Below are 12,684 nucleotides of genomic sequence, written 5' to 3' on the forward strand. Positions count from 1 at the left end.
CATGTTGGTAGTTGCCTTCCAGTGGTCAAATGGTTATTTCACAGACCAATGTTTCTGTCCCATCTCTCCAGAGCACTGAGCTGTGTCAGCAGTTTGTGTGCAAAGGACCTTGTCTCTGAAATCCAGCAATCTCCCAGGACTGAGCAGAGCACCAGGCTGCTGCCCAGAGCCTCTTCTGAGCATCCCTGATGCATCAGTGCTCCAAGCACAGCTCTGAACCACAGTGTCAGGTGTTTCCACAGACCTATCCCACTCACCAGTGCACTCCCAGCCCTGCTGTGCTATTTTACATGTGATCTATGAATGGCTCCTGGGTTGCAGGAGTTTCTGTGGTGCGGCAGCAGGATGGGCAGTGACATATCCTACTGAGGGAGAGTCAGCAGCCTGTGACATGGAGTATTGGCAAAGTGCCTGTTCAGGCTGTGATGCAGACTGTCAGATCAGAAAAATGCTGCACACGTTACTGGCATTGCTTATCCACTTCATCTCAGGGATGCAAATGATAAGGAATGACCTGTGTGTGCTCATCCCAGGCCAGGCTGGGATTTGGACCACACTTAGTCCCTTTAGAACTGCAGAGGCCGTGATTATGCTGGTTGGAAGATGGGGATTTGTTTGGTGTGAAGCAGCTGTGTTGCTCCCTGTCTGTGCTTGCCCTGGGTGTGTGGGTGTAGGGGAGGAAAATTACTCTTTGCAAGTTAGAAATACTCAGGTGTTTCTCTGCCCTGCTGCTCCCCAATGCCTGAATCCCCACCAGTAGAGTGTGGGGTCCCAGCCTCAAGCCACTGCACACAGAGATGCTCTGGCATCCCCTAAACACCATCACTGCACTGAGGGTCTGAGATCTTTCTGCACAGATGTAAACTGGTTCCATTTTTTTAAAGCATTTTTTAGGACCTAACAGTGCATTTATATGTGGAATTACAAGTTCTGAATAACTCTTGGCTCAATGTACAGGCAAAAGGGTGAGCCATCAGATGTGCTGAGTCAGTGAGTTCTCCAAGAAGGCTGCACTACCCCGGCCCCAGCACTGTTTTCTTTGGTCCCTTTCCAAAGCCCAGGGCTGGTGTCCCAGCAGGGAGAGCGATGGCTTGGCTGATGTCACAGCTCCCTCTGCCGGGACCAGGTCTGGGAGAGCATGATAGGGCCCACAGCCCGCTGGGATCCACTGCTGCCCGCAGGACCTGCACCCTCGGGACAGTTTTCAGATGAGGCTGTGATCACTAAATTCACCCTGTTCCTCATGCACATGTTAATCTCGTCCAAGCCCTCTGCCCCTTCTCTGGGTAACTGCCAGAGCATCAGCTGCCCACCATGAACCAGTCCCCAGCCCCAGTTTCCCTAGGGATGGATTGTGCCTTTGGGTCTGTGCAGGGTGCAGGAGGGGAGTGATTTGCCATGGCTCACTCCATTACCACTCCCATGCAATGGGAACCAGTTTATCTGAGCAGATGACAAAGAGAAGTGGATCTATTGGCTTGGCACCCACTGGAGACTTTAACAGGCCAGGCACTGGGATATGGAGGGTATTTCAGAGGTCTAGGCACCTGGGGTGTGCACACTCCCTGACTTTTGCTGTTTTGCTTCAGAGCACCCAACCAGTTGCTGATGTTGAGCTGATGTGTGCAGAGATCCTTTCTCCCAACTTGTCTTTCCTTCAAAGAGCCAGTGAAAGGTTTGGTGACATGACAGTACCTAAGTGCCATGGGACATGTCCTTGCATAGCTAAGACCAAGCCCAGAAATGCCACTTGGGATCACCAAGCCCTGAGATCAATGTGGTCACCTCTATGACACAAGGAGAGACCAAAACTGAGCTGTGACATCAATGCAGTGTGGCAGAGCCCAAGAGATGGGCTCTGTGGGATGAGGAGGATGGTCTGTGGACATGGGGGGGCTGTCATTGGCCCCAAAATCTCCAGAACAAGCACCTGCATTTGGATCTCATGCGTGTTCTTAGTCTCAAGGTTGGGTCCATGGTTTTCAACCAAGTTTGTCCCACAAGGTGTGGGGCCACAGCCCTTGCAGGACACAACATCCAAAGCCCTGGCCAAAGAGATGTTTCCTGCATTCCAAGCCCCCTATCCAGCTGGGTTGCACCATCCCACTGGGCTCATGATGGAGCATGAGATGGGAACGTGGCTGTCCCCAGGTCCTCAGAGCTCAGCCTGCCCTGTGGCTGCTCTGCCCATCGGAGCTTCCACAGGGGAACCTCACGGTGCTCATTACACTCCATGACCGAGAATAACAAGCTCCTTTTGGAGAGGGCGCTTGTGAAAGCAGGGTGGAGGCCAGGGCTGGCACACCCTGGAGAACACCCTTAAATACCCTCCCAAACAGAAACCCAGCCAGGCAGCAGGTTTCCCCGACCCACTGCTGCCAAGGAGCAAACACTGTCCCTGCCTGTGGCACCAGAGCAGTCAGACACAGGGCAGGTGCTGCAGTGGATGGCAGCAAGTCCCCATAAGGGAACCAGTGATCCTGGGGATGGTTGTCCTGTAACACCCCAAGCCACAAACCCCAAACCACCCTGTGTCTGTGTTAAATGGGGCTTCCCAGCAAAACCAGTCCCCTGGCTTTAGCTTGGACACATGTTTCCTTGTCCCTGACAGTGTTGGAGGTGGTGTGTAGGGAATGGAGAAAGGCCAATGGGCCATGCCCGTGGCCCAGGCATGGCATGGACACTTCATCCTTGAACTGGACAGCCACTGCTCCTCCACTGAAGGACCATTGCTCACGAAAGTGATGCTGATTCCCAGGCCCTGCCTTTATCCCCAGGCAGCTGCTGCAAGGGGGGTTATGTTTGCACTCATTAGCACTCAGACGCTCCAGATCCTGGTCTGGAGTGGGGAGAGAGCAGGGGAGGTTTTTGGGCAAGACTGAGCTCATACAGTGGTGTTCTTGGACATGGGGGCTTGCAGGCAGCATTGCAGCATTTCTGCTTGGCTGCTGGGTACCACCACTGGCCTGTGGGGACATGGCTGCTTCTCCAGGCTTCTGGGAGCACCTGGTTATGGCTGCTGCCCTTGGATGGCACATGTGCTTGGCCTTGCCATGTGGGACTGCTATGGGAATTGAGAAAGGACATCAACCACAGGATACCAGGTAGAACCCACAGGACACCAGACAGCTCCTACAGGCAGAGAGGCCCAGGGGGAGGCATTTTACTTGGGCTGGAGCATCTTGCCCTCAGCCCTGCCCAGTGCTCCTCTTCCCCAGGCTCACCCGGAGTTGGTGACAGCCATGGTGTCCACACCGGAGGGTGACTCTGGGGTCTAGGACCTGCCAGGCCAGCATGGGCCATTTCACCCCACTTGCTTAACTATTTCCTGCCCATCCCACCAGGGATTCACTTCCTGGCCCAGCAGCTGAGTAATGCATGGCTACAGGAAGGTGCATGGCCAGGACAGAGGCAAGGGGATTGTTGCAGAGCACCTCCTGCATGCTCTGGATTTTCTGAGCCTTGCATGGTGATCTCTGGCAGCCCAGCACAGGGATGGATTTGGCACTGATATGGCCTGGGTTGGATGCAGCACCTCACAGGGGCCTTGCAACTGCTCTTGGGAGTCTCCATGGCTATTCCCAAAACCAAAGTGCCCCAAAAGGCAGGATTATGGACACAGCTCAGCATGTCTTCCCAGTGACAGTTGCTGAGTGAACTGGGAAAGTGGGAGAAGCTGAGGGCCATTTTATTTAAATTCTGACTTAAGAATTTACAGAATTTATTCTGAATTCAGAATTAACAGGGAAAGTAATTTTCTACATTTGCAGTTCATAATTTTTCTACTTAATGCAATTTATAAGTACTAGCAAAATATCAAGCAATACCATGGATTCTGACACCAGTTTTTTCAGGGCTGGTGTGAACTCCCTGGTACCCATTGTCCTTGTACCCATCATCCTGGCTTGCTCCCAAGAAGGAGCACAGAGCCACACTTGCAGATAGCACTGAGCATCCCAGGGGGGAGCCAGGGCAGAGAAAGGTGTGAGGCATCACCCACCAGAGTGCCCTGGGCCCACTCTGGATCCATCCCAATGGGCACTGACAGTACTGCTGGGAGAAAGTATGCTTGGAGCACAGACACCACCTGAGCATTCCAGCTGATCACCCAGGACATCATCCCCAGCTGCTGAACATGCCTGGCCCTCTGTGACACCCAGGCTCTGGCACAGCCCTGAAACCAGCACTGAGGATGGGCTCACAGAAACACTGCTCCAGGGAAACTGAAACTGGGGAACTATTTTAGGAAGACTTGACTTGAGCCCAGTGATGGAGCTGGCTCCGTGCCACTCCACATGCTGGGGTGAGAACTCTGAGCAGTCAGGCACAGCCCCAGCACCACAACATCCTCTGTGTGAACAAAGGGTCAGTTCAGCAGGGACACATGGGTCCCAGGGGTGATGGCAGGTGGGGAACCCTCAGAAGCTGAGACAACACCAGCAGTGGCTCCTGAGCAGTGCTGGTAGCTGTGACCATGCTGTACCTGGGGCAAACACCTGCACTGCAGGACTGATGCTCTGGATGGCCTATACATGCTGCTCTGCACACTCTGCTGGGGGCAAAGGCACTGAGGGGGCTGTGGGACCCTTGGCTGGTGTGGGGCCAAGCCAATGACTGTCACTGCATGTACTGTGGCACTGCCTGCCCAGGCACCAGGGATCCCTGCTCACAGAACCTGAGCTCCAGGGTGGCTCTGAAGGCTGTGGTGACCCCAGCTTTCATCATTATCCCTCAATTTCTTGGGGTGACAGAGATAACCTTCCTGCTGCTCCTGATCTCCAAGCTTTAACATTTCAGACTGTACTTTAACAACAACTATATCTTCCTGTTGCAGGACACCAAGCTCTAACACATCAGCACTCTACACAGCCAACCGAGGCACCCAGCCCAGAAAGTCCTGGTGGGACCAGGAGCAGCCATCACCAAAGGAGACACCTGGGTGAAGGCTGGGCCACCCAGTTCCCCATGGAACTGCACTGGCTGGAGCAGCAAGGGCAGGGCTGCCAGGGTGGCATCCAGCCCAGAAACCACCTAAACCCAGACAGTAAGCAAGCATGGATGGAATTTCCAAGGGTCCCATCTCCTCTCTGTTGAGGCTGCAGCCACCGCTGCCTGGGCAGAGGCAGCAGCAGGCTCAGCACGACGCTGCTCTGGTCCAAGGACGGGCTCTGCCCTCGCAGGAGGCGCCGGCGACAGATCTGTCTGCCACAACATCCCTTTGTTCCCATCCATTATCTCTACCCCAGGAAACAGCAAAACTGAGCAGGCATGACCATGTCCAAGCAGACCCTGGGACTGTCACCAATGCTCACCCCCCCCAGGACACTGCCCTGGGCTCTCTGGCTGTTTTGGAAATGCATCCATGTCTGGGATGGCCGGACTTGACACATCCCCATCCCTGGAGCACAGTGCCATCAGCTGTGGGCAGTGCTGGTGACCACTGTAGAGGAATGTGCAGGAATTTCAGAATGCCAAAAGGCCTGAACAGGGCAGAAGGCGGATTCTGGAAGACAGCCTGGTGCTGCCTTTTATGTCTGAAAACCCACAGCCTGGTACTTCTCCACAGCCACAAACAACCCCTGAGCGTGGCACTGAGGCTCGGCTGACCCGGGGTGGCTGCAGCTCACAGCACCAGAGTCAGATGGGGATGCCACCCCCAAACCTTTCTACATCCCTGGCGCTGCAGACCTCCCATACCAACACCCCTTATTTCAGCACCTTGACCCCACCAGTGTTGTGGAGTAGACTTCCCGGGGCAGGGGGATCCCCTGGGGTCCCACGAGGCCAGGGAAAGCTGAGCAGCACGGCTGCCCACTTGGAGAGGGACGGGGAGCTGCACAGGGCATCCATGACCCCATCGGAGCCGCTACCTGCGGAGGAGCAGGGAGCCCAGCCCTCGGCCCCGCTCAATAACCGAGCTAACGAGAGCCGCTGTCAACAAGTCCGCAGCTCCCCAGCCGGCGCAGGAAGGACGCCTGCTCCAGGGATCCGGGAGGAGAAACCTGTTTCACTGACCTTGCTCCATCACCGCCTTCTGGCTGCGCCGTGGGCGTTTGGGGCTGCGGCGGGGGGCGAGCGGCCCCTCAGGGGCACGGCGAGGAGGAGGAGGAGGAGGAGCGGGGCTGAGGCCGCATCGCCGGCGGGCCGGGACGCGGGGACCGCGTCGGGCGGGAGGAGGGCGAGCCCCGCTCCGTCGGTGCCGGAGCTCGGCGCTGCTCGCCTGCCTGCGGAGCCTCGCTCCACCCCTCACCGCTAATAAAGCCTCCGCCGGTCCCTCCTTTGCCACTGACTCACGAGCTGACCCAGCCCAGTCCCCGAACTGCCCCGCACTTCCATTTTCTGACCTACAAAGCCCAGCTCATCCCCGCCACTCTCGTGCTGCTTTACATAACAGCGCCCGGCTCCGAACCCAACCCTGCGGCACCGGGACGCTCTCAAGGGATGCCCGAGGGGCGGTGTCCGGGCTCGGTGGGTGCTCGGTGGCGGTGTTCGAGCTCGGCCACCCCTGCCCAGGGAAGTGGGCCCGGCTGTGGTTTCATGGGTGCTGCACAGCCCTCGAGGGCACTCGCTGACATGCACCGACAGCATCTCCCCAGGGGCTTTGCTCGCGTTTCGGGGGCTGGGAAGGGGAGGTGAAGAGCAGGTGCTGTTCTTGGCATGGTGTCCCGCCTGCTTTAGTGCCAGGGAATGCCTTCACCCCACTGTCCTGGTGCTTTGGCACCCCTCCAGCACCCCGAAACCCGGACAGTCGGGTTTGGAAAGCAGGCCAGAGATGGCTGAGGAGGTGGAGGCTTTATGGGCACCTGTCAGACTGTGATGGGATGTGCTGGACTCATCTCCACTGCTGGTCAGGGATCAGCTCTGACCACATCCTGCCCCTTCTCCTCTCCTCTCACCTGGGAAAAGCAAAAAAGCAAGCTTTTTTTTCCCCCCCTTTTTTTTTCCCTTTTTTTTTTTTTTTCCTTTCTGCCCCCACCCCCCAGTTGCTTTCACAAACAATGACAAGTGCTGCTTTGTGTTCCCCAAAAGGTCCTGAGGTGGAGGATGAGCATCCTTGGGTGACAGTGGGGATCAGGTGACAGCACCTGCCAGCATCCCTGAGGGAGGGCTGCAGGATGGAGGGCCCCAGGGTACTCAGAAGATGCAGGGATCCCCAGGGAGTGGGACCCCGGAGCTTTGTGTCCCAGGACTGGAGGCAGTGCCAGGCCAGGATGTGCTGGGACAGGAGCTGGCCCGGCACTGCCTGATGTAAGAGGTAATACAATGCCGGGCAGGCAGGGAGCTGGGAGCAACATCGGCGTGTCTGTGACCAGAGCCCTGCTCCGGCTCCAGGACAACACCTACGGGAACAGGGACAGCCCTGCCTGTGCTGGGCATCCCTCACAAAACCCGGGGAGGCAGTGAGGGCTCCCTGGCCCTCCCCAGAAGGCATTTTGGAGGTGCCAAGGTAGGATCCCCGGTGCCAGCGGAGCACCGTGGCTCCTCCCAGCCGGCACCAGGTGAGAGATCAGCCCCCGGTATTCGAGGCAGCAGCTGAAGGTGTTACTCACCTGGCCCGGGGCTGCTCTGCTCGGCCGGGCAGGGATGCCACGTGCTCACACCGCCTTTCCCAAGGGAAGATCAGCCAGTGCAGCCTGGGTGGCTTTCCATGCCAGGGGTATGAGCAGGTCCCCAGCCCGCCCCAGGATCCCACAGACACCAGGGGCTGGAGGAGGTGACATGGAATGGGTGTCTTCTTCTCTGAAGGGTACCACAAGCTTGCTTTCTCACCACCCCAGGGACAGGTGATGCCAAGGACTGCACCAGCCCTGACAGCAGGATAAGACTGTGATGGGACTGAAGGCTAAAAGAATTACCTTTTTACACTGTTCCTTCCCAAAATTATGATGTACGTAAAGAAGGGGCGGGAGCTGGCAGACCTGACTCTCTCTCCTCAGATGTCCTCCCCACCCTGGATCCCCACCAGCCCTGCCACCAGAAGAGCCTTCTCAAGAGACTGAGGGCAATCTGCCCTGCACTCCCATGGGACAGGGAATGGGCACGGGAACCCACTCACAACATCACTGTGGGCTTGTCTTTTGGAAAGGTTAATTTTGTTGCCCAGAGGACTTTTTACTATGGGAAAGGGAGACCTACTGCTAGGGGAAAGCAGAGCTTATAGGGATATTTTTTCTATGGCTGACAGCAGGTTTTCTCCCACTGGAGCAGATGGAGTGCATTCCTAGGTGACAACTTGTCCTGTGGGATTGGGAAAAGCCATCAATCCATGCTCAGGCTGAACCTGAGATTTCCCATGAACTTCAAGGAGGCTGGTTCCACCTCTTTTTCCAACAAAACATGAGTCTTAGTCACCTATCTTCCAGCGAATTTCCCAGTTTTCTGAGGATATCACCTTTGCCACGTGCTAGAAAGAAACATCCTTCTTGGAAGCAGGCTCAGGCTGGGCAGCAGGGCTATTCCCAGAACTGCCTCTGGCCTCTCTTGGTAAATTTTGCTATCAGCTCCCTGCCTGCCTCCAGCTGGCCATGGCCCAGCCAGGGATGTGACTACAAGATGCCTTCTGTGTTTTCCAGTGGATCCAGCTGCCCTTGGGCCTCCTGGGCTGGCAGGTGCCAGGGTGGTGCTGGGCACCTTGTGAGCCCTGTGTGTGTTTCAGAGGAACCCTCTGGGCTGTGCCAAGGGCCCCGTGACGCTCATGGTGCCACCGTAGGCGCTGCAGGAGGCCAGCCTTATCTTGCCTTGTGCCAAGCTTGGCTCATTGTCGATTGTTCTCTTCCCAATAGGGAATAAAAGGTAAAAACAAACCCTACTCTTTTTGCAGAACTGCTCTCTGAGTCGCCATTCCTGATGTGTCACTGTCCAGGTCTGACACTTCTGGGGCAGCAAGGACCCTCTGGAGCCACACGGACATCTGATGGACCAGAAGAGCCCTTACAGGATGAAGCGATGGCTTTAGGACTGAGTTCTTGTTCATTTTGCACCCAGCCTCATCCCTGTAGTCCTGCTCTTCCTGAGTCCTCCAGCACAGCAACTCCCAGAATCAGAGGATGGAAAACCCTGGAAATCTGGTGAGGATGCTGAGGATGGCTTGGAGGCCCTCTGGTCCCCATGACTGGCAGAGCAGCTCTACCTGCCACAACAGCCTCTACACCCACAGTTTAGCCCTAACCTGGTTTCTATTCCCTACTTTTTTTTTTTTTTTTTTTTTTTTTTTTTTTTTTTTTTTTTTTTTTTTTTGTGGGCCTCCTCCCTCTTTTGCTGTGCCCCACTTTGCCCTCCCTCCAGTGAGTTCTGGCTGCTGCTGACCCTGATCCCAGCAAGACCTGGCTGAAGTCAGTAATAAAATGCACCAGTGAGGTAGGTTGCTTAGGTCAGGGTGGCTCCTGCTTCCCCAGGCTGGGATTAAGGAGCAGCACATTGGATTTACCTGCAATGGCTTACAGTGGGAGGGGAAAAGCAGGAGGAATGGGGCCAGGGAGACTTTTCTTTCATGGGAAAACCAGCTGGAGGATTAGCAGCTTTCCTGGTGGTTGTGTTTTCTTAGCGGGCTGAAGAATGCTGTTTTTAAGGCACTGGGGATGGAAGGCAGCTTCTTCACCCAGTGCTGCTGGCAGGACTGGGTTTGAAGCCATGTGCCAGCCAAAGCTGCCCCACAACCTCCTCAGGGCTCCTCCAGATATTCCCTTGGTCGACTGGGATCCAGAGCACCACTTCTCCAAAGGTATCATTAGAAGAATCGTGTTTTTCCAAGCTAACTGGTTGTATGGGTCTGGCTGTGCTGATGAAATAGCTGCCAGGCAGCATGTGAGTTATCCCTCTGGATGGCAGGGAGCATTGGGCACTCGCTTGGAAGAAGAAACAAAAACTGCCCTTGGTGAGTGCCTAGTTCAGCAGGGCTCTGGTGGGCTGCCTGTGCCAACTGGGAAGGATGTAATGGACAAAGTGGACACACTGGGTGCTGGCTGGATGTGTCCCTAGGCCTGGCAGCAGGATGGAGCTGAGACAGACCCTCTCCTCATCCCCTCAGCTCAACTATAATCTCTCTGCAGCAGCCAAAAGTGGAAAATAGGTTACAGCCACACGAGACCGGCGAGGTGGGGATGCATTCTTGGAGTCCAGCTGGATTTGGGCAGCCCTTTGGCATCCAACCAACTTTCCAGCCCGCAGGAGTGACGCAGCACTCTGGATTGCCAGCCCGGGCGGGCGCTCGCTCCCTTCCAGCGCTGCCTCCCGGGCACGGCGGTTACATCACGGCCTGGCTGCCCTCGCCTGCCCTGCGGCCGGAGCAGTGTGGGACCGGGCACCTGCCCGGGCACCAGGGCACCTAATTGCTGTTTGCACCCAGGCTGGCACCACCCTGCCATGCTGGGGAGAAGCATGGGCACATGCCCAGAGGAGGGCAGTGCCCATCTCAGGTGCAAGGGCTGCATCGTGCAATCTCTCCTCTTGCCAGTTAAAGCTGTACTTGGGCTTCTTAATGAGCAGGGAGCTTTCTGTCTTGCAGGAATTCCTGGTTTCCATGAATTTAAGGTATGCTGATACTACAAAGAACAGGAACAGAGTAAAGACACAGCTACTGGTCAGTATCCACCTTAGCTCTGGTTTCTTAAACTGGGCAAATGCAACAGCCCCAGCAGAGCCTGTTCAAAAACTCCTGGGGGAGAAAGGAAGAGACGCTCGGCCTTGAGCCCTGCACTCCCTCCCCGCTCCTTTCCCTTCTGGCATGTGAAGCCAGCAGTGGAAGCTGGCAGGGAGAACTGTCCCCCAAAAGCAGCTGCAGGTAGTAACACTCAGCCACCCTGGCAAACCACCCTTGCTCAGTCACAGATCAGCCCAAGGTGGCAAGTGCTGGCTAATGCCATCGTGGGGTCCACATCCTCTTTCTGCACACTGAGGAGGCTGGAAACGTCCCTCTTTCCTCGAGAGGGCAGAGGATGGAGCCTGGAGTTAAGCTGCCTGCACTGAGTGGTAAAAATGCTGTGTGGGTGTCTGATAGGGAACTGCTGGCCTGGGTGCCTGCCTGCGGGGACTTGTGTGTGGCCAGCCCCAGTGGCTCTGGCTGGCACCAGAAGGGCACCTGGGAACCGGGAAGGCTGGGGTTGGGTAGTGCTACGTTTACAAGGAGAAACATATTTAATTTTTGAGGACTGAAAGTGTAGGGTTGTGTCCAGGAGCATAATTCCAATCACTGGCTGCTGACTGGAACTGGAGCCATGGCTGGTTCCCTCCTCAGGGCTGATCCTTGCCAGGCAGGACCCCACAGAACTTCAGCATTACAGAAGACCTGGCAGGCTGGCAGGAGAGAAGACTCAGCCATCCCTTGGTGACACTGTTAGTGGCAGGCTCAGCATTATGGCAGTGGAGAGGGAGGGAGCCCCTGGCATCTCCACTGTGCACCTGCGTTGGGTAACACCCGGCCAGGCGGTGACGCCAGGGACACGGGTGGGGGCAAGCAGTTTCGGTCGGGGCAAGAGCAGAGGCATCCAAACCAATGATTACCTTGGCCCTGAGCTGCTAAGTGGAGGAAGTCTGTGATTAGTTGACACCTCCAGCCAGGCTTTGGATTTTAAGCTGGGCTGGAGCAGGGGTGGATGACAACTGCTTTATTCACTGCTGATACAGTGAATAAAGCAGTTGTGAATAAAACTACAGTGAATAAAGCAGTGATAAAACTGAAAACACAGCCTAGGTATGGTATCAGGATATGCTGGTGATGGATAAGCAGTGAGTCCCCTGAGGCTTTGGGGGTGCTCATGGGGAAAGGTGGGTTTTGCTTTGAGCCCTGGGCTGCGATGTCCAAGGGCTCAGGACAGGACTTTGTGTTGGGTTTGGTTTTCATGTGCTTTGAATAAAACTCCCTTCACCAGCCACTGCTGTGAGTCTCATGCAGCCTTGGGAAGTAAAGAAATTACTTCCCAAGAGTAAGCTTATCCCTGAGCTTTGGGATTCTTGTATTTGCAGGTGACTACTAGAAAGGGAAAAGAGGAGGTGGTTGTGTTTGGACATGTGGCACAGCTGATACCAGGCCTGTGTTCAACTCCATGCAGGGAAGAATCTCCCACTCTGTCAGTCTGTCCCAAGGGTCTGTCCCCACTCTGCAAATGCAGTGTTATTCATGGTCTATCCCTGCAGCACAGCAGGACTCTGGCCTGGCCAGGACCCAGAGGACCATTGTCCCAACCCCAGAGCCAGGAGGATTCAGGCTCTACAATGCCATGTGGCCCCCAAAGCTTGCCAGAGTAAGGAGTTAGGTTGATGTCTCTATACCTGGCTGCTACTGGCAGGTAAATCCCAGGTGTTCTCACCCCGGGTGAACATCACAGGTTTAGCAGAGCAATTCCCCACCTACAACCCCTCCAGCACCCATCTTAGGGTCAAATGGATGAGAAAAATATAGCAGCAATGAAAAAGATGGTGAGAATGACTCTGAGGGTGTGGAGCCTCCAACCCCTTTCTGTTTGTCCTTTGTGGGGTTTTGCCATTCAGCTACTTCCATGCGGAGGTGTCAGGGCAGTGCAGGGCAGCACTGGACCAACACAGAGCCTGGATAAGAGCAGCACAGAGCCTGGATAAGACCAAGCATTGTCCACAATGCCTCCCCCGCAGCCGGTGCATGACCCAGGGCTCTGCCTTCCCCGTCTCGCCGTCGTCCGGCCTGTGCCATGCAAACAGATTGGCCAGATT

The sequence above is a fragment of the Agelaius phoeniceus genome, chromosome 19, assembly GCF_051311805.1.
Source record: "Agelaius phoeniceus isolate bAgePho1 chromosome 19, bAgePho1.hap1, whole genome shotgun sequence".
Lineage (NCBI taxonomy): Eukaryota > Metazoa > Chordata > Aves > Passeriformes > Icteridae > Agelaius > Agelaius phoeniceus.